We start from the raw sequence: 12,527 nt of genomic DNA, 5'->3' as shown, positions 1-12,527 counted from the left end.
TGCCCACAGCCACCCCTTGTTCCTTCACACCTTGTATCAGCTTTAATCCAGTCCAGTCCGGTGCTGCCTGCTGAGCAGCACTGACCAACACTGCCTGGGCCCAGGCTTTTATCTCTGAGGCAGGCCCCATTATGATGTCAGAAAGCTGGCTCTGGAATCCTGAGGGCTCCACTATGACACGTGCAAAGTTCCGTCTGAACTTTATATAAGACGGTGCGGCTCAGTCAGTCACTCAGTGTTGCCTGAGAGGGCAACACTGCAACAGCCGGCCGCCAGGCTGTCTTTTTTTTGCACATTTATTTGCCTCCAGGAGGCCACAAGAGGGAGACAAGGGACTGCAAAATGGAAAATAAGCATCCACCAACTTTACAGACAACTTCTCTTTGCTCCTACAACCTCCATCCTTGCACAGTTTGTTATTCTTCTAGGTAACATAGTAACAAATCCAAATTGCTGCTCTCTTTGTAGGCAAGCAAGGCTTTGTTGCAACTGCAATTCTTACTTCTTCTTGAAATGTAGGGACGACAGTACATTCCATCACATCCATGTAGTGTACACAGGTAGGTCCATTGTGGCGGGCAGGCAGGCAGGCAGGCAGGCAGGCGGGCGGGCGGGCGGGCGGGCGGCTTTAATGGCTGTTTGCTGTTCCCCTACTCCACTCCGCTATTTGACTGTGGTGCTGCATCAATCAGTGGCTGGCTCAGGTGCAGCTCTTTAACCTACCTAGGAGGGAGGGCGGAGAGAAGACAAGGAAGGTGAATGAGCTGTTCCAATGTGAAATGCCGGAAACACAGAAACACAGAAGACACACACACAACAAGAGGTGGCAATGTATTAATTAATTGCATTTAATAAATGAGCTCATTATCACACATGACTGTACAAATGCATTGTCCAACAGGTGTTGAAATAATGGGATTAAAAGGGGAGATCCCATCAGAAAGACAAAAACAATAGCAAACACAAATAGCACTTTTGGAATCTGATTTTAGTCAACACATAAGGGAAGGGTGCACCGGTCCTGGAAATACTGCAATACCAGGTCAATGCGTGGAGTGGACAGAGCAAGCTCTATTTCCATCTCCCTGTTCTAAAAATCCATTTAATATATGGTCCCCAGATAGGGGACGTATCAGATATTAAACTGATAAGAACAGATACTACACTTGATCTTAGCCAAAAGGCCGAGAAGCGATAACCCGAGCGGCCCTTGCCTTGCCCGAGCCTGTCCCATACTGCTGTTCACCCCTTGCAGCGATTGATTCAGCCTACTCCTAGGCAATTCCATGGGGCCCTGCAGGCTCACACACATTTACAGCTACTAAGCGGGAGGTGAATAAAGGCCGGAGAGGAAGCTACACAGGATTTGCTTCTTTTGCTTGCACCACAATGCAGTGCTGAAAGAGGAGGAATCTACATAAAAACGCCTTCCTGGCAACGCCCAAATGCCCTCCTGCCATGCAGATAAACACTGGCAGCGGCAGCAAGTGCATGCCCACAGCCACCCCTTGTTCCTTCACACCTTGTATCAGCTTTAATCCAGTCCAGTCCGGTGCTGCCTGCTGAGCAGCACTGACCAACACTGCCTGGGCCCAGGCTTTTATCTCTGAGGCAGGCCCCATTATGATGTCAGAAAGCTGGCTCTGGAATCCTGAGGGCTCCACTATGACACGTGCAAAGTTCCGTCTGAACTTTATATAAGACGGTGCGGCTCAGTCAGTCACTCAGTGTTGCCTGAGAGGGCAACACTGCAACAGCCGGCCGCCAGGCTGTCTTTTTTTTGCACATTTATTTGCCTCCAGGAGGCCACAAGAGGGAGACAAGGGACTGCAAAATGGAAAATAAGCATCCACCAACTTTACAGACAACTTCTCTTTGCTCCTACAACCTCCATCCTTGCACAGTTTGTTATTCTTCTAGGTAACATAGTAACAAATCCAAATTGCTGCTCTCTTTGTAGGCAAGCAAGGCTTTGTTGCAACTGCAATTCTTACTTCTTCTTGAAATGTAGGGACGACAGTACATTCCATCACATCCATGTAGTGTACACAGGTAGGTCCATTGTGGCGGGCAGGCAGGCAGGCAGGCAGGCAGGCGGGCGGGCGGGCGGGCGGGCGGCTTTAATGGCTGTTTGCTGTTCCCCTACTCCACTCCGCTATTTGACTGTGGTGCTGCATCAATCAGTGGCTGGCTCAGGTGCAGCTCTTTAACCTACCTAGGAGGGAGGGCGGAGAGAAGACAAGGAAGGTGAATGAGCTGTTCCAATGTGAAATGCCGGAAACACAGAAACACAGAAGACACACACACAACAAGAGGTGGCAATGTATTAATTAATTGCATTTAATAAATGAGCTCATTATCACACATGACTGTACAAATGCATTGTCCAACAGGTGTTGAAATAATGGGATTAAAAGGGGAGATCCCATCAGAAAGACAAAAACAATAGCAAACACAAATAGCACTTTTGGAATCTGATTTTAGTCAACACATAAGGGAAGGGTGCACCGGTCCTGGAAATACTGCAATACCAGGTCAATGCGTGGAGTGGACAGAGCAAGCTCTATTTCCATCTCCCTGTTCTAAAAATCCATTTAATATATGGTCCCCAGATAGGGGACGTATCAGATATTAAACTGATAAGAACAGATTTTTTTTTTTTTTTTAAAGCCCGAGTCGTGCTTTCTATCACCCAAGTGCATAAAAAGTGCAGAGGTGCCACACAAAAAGTGCACAAGGATGCGGTCTATCGCAGCCCTTCTCTTAAAAGAGAGAGGCCCCGCATAACCATTCCCTGACCCTCCAAACCATAGGCCTAGAGGATCAAGGATCGATGGTCCCCCCTCGCCGAAGCTTAGGGAGACCCAAACACACTCCTAGGCTTCTACCTGGGCTGCCACCCCAGTGTCCACCTAGGAGCCTGCATCCTAGTTGCACCTCCCCTCCGAAGAAGGGAGGCCGGGTTGCAGGGGAAAAAGGAACCAGAAGGCCACACATTTTCCCCCTAGACCTCAGGAGGGTCCCAAAAGGGCACCGCATCCCAAAATCCTTGTGACAAACGTGACAAACACACAGTGAAAAACAAAATTAAATAAGTGGATGTGCGCTGTGATACAGCCTGGACATCCGCCAGGTATATAAAAATTCCTCATCTCCCAGCCAGAAGGCCGGGAGAATAAAGGTGTGTGCTTAAAAGTGTGAAAGAAGAGTGCGTGCAAGTGTGCCTTCACTCAGTGGGATCCCACCCCCAGTGAGTTAGGGCACCCCAGGGTCACCAGCCCTGGGGCACATAGCAACTCGGGCTTTCAAACTACCCGACCTCCTGACCTCGATCCGGCGGTCGCCTGGTCACCTACAAATGGTACCTTTAAACCAAATGCGTACACCAGAGCGATGACCGTTGTGGTTCCCTGCCCTCACCTCGGCGTTCTGTCATCCCCCTACGATGGCCCACGTACCACCGGCAGGGATGATTACTAACCTCAGCTTGAGCAGGTACTACACTTGATCTTAGCCAAAAGGCCGAGAAGCGATAACCCGAGCGGCCCTTGCCTTGCCCGAGCCTGTCCCATACTGCTGTTCACCCCTTGCAGCGATTGATTCAGCCTACTCCTAGGCAATTCCATGGGGCCCTGCAGGCTCACACACATTTACAGCTACTAAGCGGGAGGTGAATAAAGGCCGGAGAGGAAGCTACACAGGATTTGCTTCTTTTGCTTGCACCACAATGCAGTGCTGAAAGAGGAGGAATCTACATAAAAACGCCTTCCTGGCAACGCCCAAATGCCCTCCTGCCATGCAGATAAACACTGGCAGCGGCAGCAAGTGCATGCCCACAGCCACCCCTTGTTCCTTCACACCTTGTATCAGCTTTAATCCAGTCCAGTCCGGTGCTGCCTGCTGAGCAGCACTGACCAACACTGCCTGGGCCCAGGCTTTTATCTCTGAGGCAGGCCCCATTATGATGTCAGAAAGCTGGCTCTGGAATCCTGAGGGCTCCACTATGACACGTGCAAAGTTCCGTCTGAACTTTATATAAGACGGTGCGGCTCAGTCAGTCACTCAGTGTTGCCTGAGAGGGCAACACTGCAACAGCCGGCCGCCAGGCTGTCTTTTTTTTGCACATTTATTTGCCTCCAGGAGGCCACAAGAGGGAGACAAGGGACTGCAAAATGGAAAATAAGCATCCACCAACTTTACAGACAACTTCTCTTTGCTCCTACAACCTCCATCCTTGCACAGTTTGTTATTCTTCTAGGTAACATAGTAACAAATCCAAATTGCTGCTCTCTTTGTAGGCAAGCAAGGCTTTGTTGCAACTGCAATTCTTACTTCTTCTTGAAATGTAGGGACGACAGTACATTCCATCACATCCATGTAGTGTACACAGGTAGGTCCATTGTGGCGGGCAGGCAGGCAGGCAGGCAGGCAGGCGGGCGGGCGGGCGGGCGGGCGGCTTTAATGGCTGTTTGCTGTTCCCCTACTCCACTCCGCTATTTGACTGTGGTGCTGCATCAATCAGTGGCTGGCTCAGGTGCAGCTCTTTAACCTACCTAGGAGGGAGGGCGGAGAGAAGACAAGGAAGGTGAATGAGCTGTTCCAATGTGAAATGCCGGAAACACAGAAACACAGAAGACACACACACAACAAGAGGTGGCAATGTATTAATTAATTGCATTTAATAAATGAGCTCATTATCACACATGACTGTACAAATGCATTGTCCAACAGGTGTTGAAATAATGGGATTAAAAGGGGAGATCCCATCAGAAAGACAAAAACAATAGCAAACACAAATAGCACTTTTGGAATCTGATTTTAGTCAACACATAAGGGAAGGGTGCACCGGTCCTGGAAATACTGCAATACCAGGTCAATGCGTGGAGTGGACAGAGCAAGCTCTATTTCCATCTCCCTGTTCTAAAAATCCATTTAATATATGGTCCCCAGATAGGGGACGTATCAGATATTAAACTGATAAGAACAGATACTACACTTGATCTTAGCCAAAAGGCCGAGAAGCGATAACCCGAGCGGCCCTTGCCTTGCCCGAGCCTGTCCCATACTGCTGTTCACCCCTTGCAGCGATTGATTCAGCCTACTCCTAGGCAATTCCATGGGGCCCTGCAGGCTCACACACATTTACAGCTACTAAGCGGGAGGTGAATAAAGGCCGGAGAGGAAGCTACACAGGATTTGCTTCTTTTGCTTGCACCACAATGCAGTGCTGAAAGAGGAGGAATCTACATAAAAACGCCTTCCTGGCAACGCCCAAATGCCCTCCTGCCATGCAGATAAACACTGGCAGCGGCAGCAAGTGCATGCCCACAGCCACCCCTTGTTCCTTCACACCTTGTATCAGCTTTAATCCAGTCCAGTCCGGTGCTGCCTGCTGAGCAGCACTGACCAACACTGCCTGGGCCCAGGCTTTTATCTCTGAGGCAGGCCCCATTATGATGTCAGAAAGCTGGCTCTGGAATCCTGAGGGCTCCACTATGACACGTGCAAAGTTCCGTCTGAACTTTATATAAGACGGTGCGGCTCAGTCAGTCACTCAGTGTTGCCTGAGAGGGCAACACTGCAACAGCCGGCCGCCAGGCTGTCTTTTTTTTGCACATTTATTTGCCTCCAGGAGGCCACAAGAGGGAGACAAGGGACTGCAAAATGGAAAATAAGCATCCACCAACTTTACAGACAACTTCTCTTTGCTCCTACAACCTCCATCCTTGCACAGTTTGTTATTCTTCTAGGTAACATAGTAACAAATCCAAATTGCTGCTCTCTTTGTAGGCAAGCAAGGCTTTGTTGCAACTGCAATTCTTACTTCTTCTTGAAATGTAGGGACGACAGTACATTCCATCACATCCATGTAGTGTACACAGGTAGGTCCATTGTGGCGGGCAGGCAGGCAGGCAGGCAGGCAGGCGGGCGGGCGGGCGGGCGGGCGGCTTTAATGGCTGTTTGCTGTTCCCCTACTCCACTCCGCTATTTGACTGTGGTGCTGCATCAATCAGTGGCTGGCTCAGGTGCAGCTCTTTAACCTACCTAGGAGGGAGGGCGGAGAGAAGACAAGGAAGGTGAATGAGCTGTTCCAATGTGAAATGCCGGAAACACAGAAACACAGAAGACACACACACAACAAGAGGTGGCAATGTATTAATTAATTGCATTTAATAAATGAGCTCATTATCACACATGACTGTACAAATGCATTGTCCAACAGGTGTTGAAATAATGGGATTAAAAGGGGAGATCCCATCAGAAAGACAAAAACAATAGCAAACACAAATAGCACTTTTGGAATCTGATTTTAGTCAACACATAAGGGAAGGGTGCACCGGTCCTGGAAATACTGCAATACCAGGTCAATGCGTGGAGTGGACAGAGCAAGCTCTATTTCCATCTCCCTGTTCTAAAAATCCATTTAATATATGGTCCCCAGATAGGGGACGTATCAGATATTAAACTGATAAGAACAGATACTACACTTGATCTTAGCCAAAAGGCCGAGAAGCGATAACCCGAGCGGCCCTTGCCTTGCCCGAGCCTGTCCCATACTGCTGTTCACCCCTTGCAGCGATTGATTCAGCCTACTCCTAGGCAATTCCATGGGGCCCTGCAGGCTCACACACATTTACAGCTACTAAGCGGGAGGTGAATAAAGGCCGGAGAGGAAGCTACACAGGATTTGCTTCTTTTGCTTGCACCACAATGCAGTGCTGAAAGAGGAGGAATCTACATAAAAACGCCTTCCTGGCAACGCCCAAATGCCCTCCTGCCATGCAGATAAACACTGGCAGCGGCAGCAAGTGCATGCCCACAGCCACCCCTTGTTCCTTCACACCTTGTATCAGCTTTAATCCAGTCCAGTCCGGTGCTGCCTGCTGAGCAGCACTGACCAACACTGCCTGGGCCCAGGCTTTTATCTCTGAGGCAGGCCCCATTATGATGTCAGAAAGCTGGCTCTGGAATCCTGAGGGCTCCACTATGACACGTGCAAAGTTCCGTCTGAACTTTATATAAGACGGTGCGGCTCAGTCAGTCACTCAGTGTTGCCTGAGAGGGCAACACTGCAACAGCCGGCCGCCAGGCTGTCTTTTTTTTGCACATTTATTTGCCTCCAGGAGGCCACAAGAGGGAGACAAGGGACTGCAAAATGGAAAATAAGCATCCACCAACTTTACAGACAACTTCTCTTTGCTCCTACAACCTCCATCCTTGCACAGTTTGTTATTCTTCTAGGTAACATAGTAACAAATCCAAATTGCTGCTCTCTTTGTAGGCAAGCAAGGCTTTGTTGCAACTGCAATTCTTACTTCTTCTTGAAATGTAGGGACGACAGTACATTCCATCACATCCATGTAGTGTACACAGGTAGGTCCATTGTGGCGGGCAGGCAGGCAGGCAGGCAGGCAGGCGGGCGGGCGGGCGGGCGGGCGGCTTTAATGGCTGTTTGCTGTTCCCCTACTCCACTCCGCTATTTGACTGTGGTGCTGCATCAATCAGTGGCTGGCTCAGGTGCAGCTCTTTAACCTACCTAGGAGGGAGGGCGGAGAGAAGACAAGGAAGGTGAATGAGCTGTTCCAATGTGAAATGCCGGAAACACAGAAACACAGAAGACACACACACAACAAGAGGTGGCAATGTATTAATTAATTGCATTTAATAAATGAGCTCATTATCACACATGACTGTACAAATGCATTGTCCAACAGGTGTTGAAATAATGGGATTAAAAGGGGAGATCCCATCAGAAAGACAAAAACAATAGCAAACACAAATAGCACTTTTGGAATCTGATTTTAGTCAACACATAAGGGAAGGGTGCACCGGTCCTGGAAATACTGCAATACCAGGTCAATGCGTGGAGTGGACAGAGCAAGCTCTATTTCCATCTCCCTGTTCTAAAAATCCATTTAATATATGGTCCCCAGATAGGGGACGTATCAGATATTAAACTGATAAGAACAGATACTACACTTGATCTTAGCCAAAAGGCCGAGAAGCGATAACCCGAGCGGCCCTTGCCTTGCCCGAGCCTGTCCCATACTGCTGTTCACCCCTTGCAGCGATTGATTCAGCCTACTCCTAGGCAATTCCATGGGGCCCTGCAGGCTCACACACATTTACAGCTACTAAGCGGGAGGTGAATAAAGGCCGGAGAGGAAGCTACACAGGATTTGCTTCTTTTGCTTGCACCACAATGCAGTGCTGAAAGAGGAGGAATCTACATAAAAACGCCTTCCTGGCAACGCCCAAATGCCCTCCTGCCATGCAGATAAACACTGGCAGCGGCAGCAAGTGCATGCCCACAGCCACCCCTTGTTCCTTCACACCTTGTATCAGCTTTAATCCAGTCCAGTCCGGTGCTGCCTGCTGAGCAGCACTGACCAACACTGCCTGGGCCCAGGCTTTTATCTCTGAGGCAGGCCCCATTATGATGTCAGAAAGCTGGCTCTGGAATCCTGAGGGCTCCACTATGACACGTGCAAAGTTCCGTCTGAACTTTATATAAGACGGTGCGGCTCAGTCAGTCACTCAGTGTTGCCTGAGAGGGCAACACTGCAACAGCCGGCCGCCAGGCTGTCTTTTTTTTGCACATTTATTTGCCTCCAGGAGGCCACAAGAGGGAGACAAGGGACTGCAAAATGGAAAATAAGCATCCACCAACTTTACAGACAACTTCTCTTTGCTCCTACAACCTCCATCCTTGCACAGTTTGTTATTCTTCTAGGTAACATAGTAACAAATCCAAATTGCTGCTCTCTTTGTAGGCAAGCAAGGCTTTGTTGCAACTGCAATTCTTACTTCTTCTTGAAATGTAGGGACGACAGTACATTCCATCACATCCATGTAGTGTACACAGGTAGGTCCATTGTGGCGGGCAGGCAGGCAGGCAGGCAGGCAGGCGGGCGGGCGGGCGGGCGGGCGGCTTTAATGGCTGTTTGCTGTTCCCCTACTCCACTCCGCTATTTGACTGTGGTGCTGCATCAATCAGTGGCTGGCTCAGGTGCAGCTCTTTAACCTACCTAGGAGGGAGGGCGGAGAGAAGACAAGGAAGGTGAATGAGCTGTTCCAATGTGAAATGCCGGAAACACAGAAACACAGAAGACACACACACAACAAGAGGTGGCAATGTATTAATTAATTGCATTTAATAAATGAGCTCATTATCACACATGACTGTACAAATGCATTGTCCAACAGGTGTTGAAATAATGGGATTAAAAGGGGAGATCCCATCAGAAAGACAAAAACAATAGCAAACACAAATAGCACTTTTGGAATCTGATTTTAGTCAACACATAAGGGAAGGGTGCACCGGTCCTGGAAATACTGCAATACCAGGTCAATGCGTGGAGTGGACAGAGCAAGCTCTATTTCCATCTCCCTGTTCTAAAAATCCATTTAATATATGGTCCCCAGATAGGGGACGTATCAGATATTAAACTGATAAGAACAGATTTTTTTTTTTCAGTTGGCTACCCCCTCGCGGGGGTGTCAATGATTTATTACTTAAAATTCAAAAACATTTACAATAAATTACAGCTTTTTTACAATGAATTACAGTAATAAAATCAATTTACATAAAAACACATAAAAGGGGACATGGTGGCAAATTCTTATATATTGGAGTTCCATTCTTTTACAAACCATTTATTTGAAAGGGTGGCATTTCTTTTTTTATCTAATAAATAATAAATGTACATCTCGCTAAAACAAAGACCTAAAACATCGTCAACAGATAAAACATCGTGCTTAAAAATCAGGATGTTCCTGGCCTTCCACAGAGCTTCTTTTACGCAGTTCATCGTCTTCCATGCAATAGTCTTTTGGTTCGCGGTTGGGCATCCAAAGAGTCCATATAAAATCATTTCGTAACTCAAGTCCTTTAGGTCTGCCATCTTCTTCATTAGAGGGAATATCTTTATCCAAATATGTTTAGTAAAATCGCAACTCCAAAAAATATGACGCACGGTCTCCTCAGCCTGGCAGCCTTCCCTCGGACAGATAGCAGACCTCGTGAATCCTCTCCTGAATTGGAATGCCCGGCATGGAAGACATTGATGAACGCAGCTCCAGGCCAGGTCCATCTGTGTATTAAAAAGATAAAACACATTAACCATTTTGAAGATAAAAGCACAGCGTTCATTATTAAAATTTTCAATATTAGTGACGACTTCATTTCCTCTTATGTCTTTTATAAGTTTCTTACTGTTTATCATGTCATTAAAATTTTTCCCTTTAAAATTAAACAAGGCCACTATTTTCTCTAAAATCACGTAATTTGCTGGTAGATTAAAAGCATAAGGTGAGGTTAAAACAATTTCAAACCACCCCATCCTTCGCATAAAAAACCCAGTATTAAAACGTAGAAAATAAGACCAATGATGTTGTTTAAAAAGAGAATTAAGACAGAAACAAAAGTACTTGATTAAAAGAAACCTATTAAAATCTGGAAAGTCTTTGCCACCCTTTGGTTTGATTTTCATTACCGTCTCACGTTTAAGTTTCTCCATTCTGGAACTCCAAAAGAAGGTAAAACAAGCTTTAGTAATTTTTCTTAATAAAACCGTGGGAGGAGGGAAAACCATGCTTAAGTATAAAAGCAAAGGTAAAATTATCATTTTAATTATTAAAATTTTTCCCTCCATGGTAAGCTTCCTCATGTTCCACATGCATATTTTTTGATTTACCTTCTGCGCCACCATGTCCCAACTGATAAAACCATTGTCGTACTCACTGAAGGAGACACCTAAAATTTTAATATTATCAGACACAGGAACCGGTATATCTCTAAGAGCCATGCTTCCTATGTTTAAAATATTACTCTTGCTGAAGTTTACCTTAAAACCGGAAGCACAGCAATAAAACTCGATTTGCCTAAGGGTTCTCTGAAGCGACAGGGCGTCCCTACATAAAACCGCCACATCATCCATGTACCCCACTGCTTTGGCCTCTACGCCGCCTCCCCCGGGCAGGGGGACTCCACGGATACACTTATCGCGGCGAATTGCGCATAACAGAGGCTCCAATGCACATATAAAAAGCAGTGGGGACAAGGGACACCCCTGCTTCACCCCAGAGTTTAAAAATATGTCCTGTGTCTTAAAACCATTCACTAAAATTTTGCTGGTGCATTCTCTGTAAAAGGCTTTAATAGATAATAAAAAACCTTCAGGTATACCCATACGTTCTAAAACCTTAAAAAGATAAAAATGAGAGACACGGTCGAACGCCTTCTCAAAGTCTATAGATAAAATGGCTAGTTTACCTTTTCTAGACCTCGTGTCCTCAATCACGTCTTTTATTAGGTTTAAATTATCCCAGATGCTGCGGCCTGGCACCCCACACACCTGGTCAGAGTGTATAATGTGGGGTATTATGGCTTTTAATCTATTTGCACATATTTTAGCCATAATTTTATAGTCGCTATTTAGAAGGGTTATTGGTCTCCAATTCTTTAAAACTGCGATGTCACCCGTCTTATACAGCAGGGAGACCTCACCCTTCCGCCAGGACTTAGGCAGCATCTTGGAATTAAAAACATCAGAAAAAAGGTTAAAAAGATCCTCTTTTAAAATGTCATAAAATTTTACATAAAACTCACTGGGTATACCGTCCGGTCCGGGAACTTTCCCTGTTTTAAAACTTTTGACAGTTTCTAAAACCTCCTGCTCCGTCAGCTCCTGTAATAAAAAATTCTGGGAGACAGGGTCTAAAACAGTAGTAATCTCCTTCAGTGAGTCACGCATAAAATTATGATCCACAGTCTTAACATTAAAAAGGTCAGTGTAAAACTCATGAACTTTACTTAAAAGACCCTGTACATCTGACACCCCTTCTATATTTTTGATAATTGCCTTTTTGTTATTTATTTTCTTAAAAAAGTACCTGGAGCAGGTCTCGTTCTCCTCCACATGTTGTATTTTTGAACGGAATATAATCTCTTTACCTTTCTGCTCCAGGCACTGGGCTATCTCCTTTTTCAAATTGGTGATGTCATCTTTAACGTCTATGTCATGATCTTGCATTTTGTACAGGGTCTGCAGACGGGTATTGAGAATTTTAAAAAAAGCGTATTTCTCTTTGGCTTTCGCCACGCTTTTCTTAATAAAAAAATCTTTAATTTTCTTTTTCATTTTCTCCCACCATGCACTGATGGGAGTACGTGTATCTCTTACCCGCCTGCTTTCTTGGTAAAATTCAATAAAATCTGCTAAAACCTGTGGATCGTCTAAAAGGGAAACATTCATCTTCCAGGACTTTTTACATACAATATTATTAAGATCATGCTTTACTTTAAAAGATAAAAGCCTGTGATCTGAAAACACATTGGTTAAAACTTCACAATTAAAAGGCAGTAAATTTTCAGAACAAAAGATAAAATCAATCCTGGAGCTACAGGTGGCGTTGCTCCAGGTAACGCCGGCTTCCTCTGGACTGCTCCTGTTACATTCTTTGTATATGTCTTTTAATTTAAAATCAGTCACGATATCCTTGAGCAGTCCAGAGGTCTTGTCATA

General features: G+C 46.1%; 5 non-coding genes and 2 pseudogenes across 5 annotated transcripts; all 7 read right to left on the bottom strand.

The window, feature by feature from the left end:
• Positions 1-1,005: 1,005 nt before the first annotated feature.
• On the bottom strand, positions 1,006-1,196 carry LOC142688183 (U2 spliceosomal RNA). Its single transcript, XR_012857335.1, has one exon. It is a non-coding gene; the product is annotated as a U2 spliceosomal RNA (small nuclear RNA).
• Positions 1,197-2,497: 1,301 nt separating this feature from the next.
• On the bottom strand, positions 2,498-2,674 carry LOC142688384 (U2 spliceosomal RNA; annotated as a pseudogene).
• A 790-nt stretch (positions 2,675-3,464) lies between these two features.
• Positions 3,465-3,534, bottom strand: LOC142688409 (U2 spliceosomal RNA; annotated as a pseudogene).
• Positions 3,535-4,835: 1,301 nt separating this feature from the next.
• On the bottom strand, positions 4,836-5,026 carry LOC142688182 (U2 spliceosomal RNA). Its single transcript, XR_012857334.1, has one exon. It is a non-coding gene; the product is annotated as a U2 spliceosomal RNA (small nuclear RNA).
• A 1,301-nt stretch (positions 5,027-6,327) lies between these two features.
• On the bottom strand, positions 6,328-6,518 carry LOC142688181 (U2 spliceosomal RNA). The gene has a single exon (XR_012857333.1). It is a non-coding gene; the product is annotated as a U2 spliceosomal RNA (small nuclear RNA).
• A 1,301-nt stretch (positions 6,519-7,819) lies between these two features.
• On the bottom strand, positions 7,820-8,010 carry LOC142688180 (U2 spliceosomal RNA). Its single transcript, XR_012857332.1, has one exon. It is a non-coding gene; the product is annotated as a U2 spliceosomal RNA (small nuclear RNA).
• A 1,301-nt stretch (positions 8,011-9,311) lies between these two features.
• On the bottom strand, positions 9,312-9,511 carry LOC142688385 (U2 spliceosomal RNA). Its single transcript, XR_012857494.1, has one exon. It is a non-coding gene; the product is annotated as a U2 spliceosomal RNA (small nuclear RNA).
• Positions 9,512-12,527: the final 3,016 nt, after the last annotated feature.

The sequence above is a fragment of the Rhinoderma darwinii genome, assembly GCF_050947455.1.
Source record: "Rhinoderma darwinii isolate aRhiDar2 chromosome 5 unlocalized genomic scaffold, aRhiDar2.hap1 SUPER_5_unloc_25, whole genome shotgun sequence".
Classification (NCBI taxonomy): Eukaryota; Metazoa; Chordata; class Amphibia; order Anura; family Rhinodermatidae; genus Rhinoderma; species Rhinoderma darwinii.
This window is presented reverse-complemented; position numbering and strand designations above follow the sequence as displayed.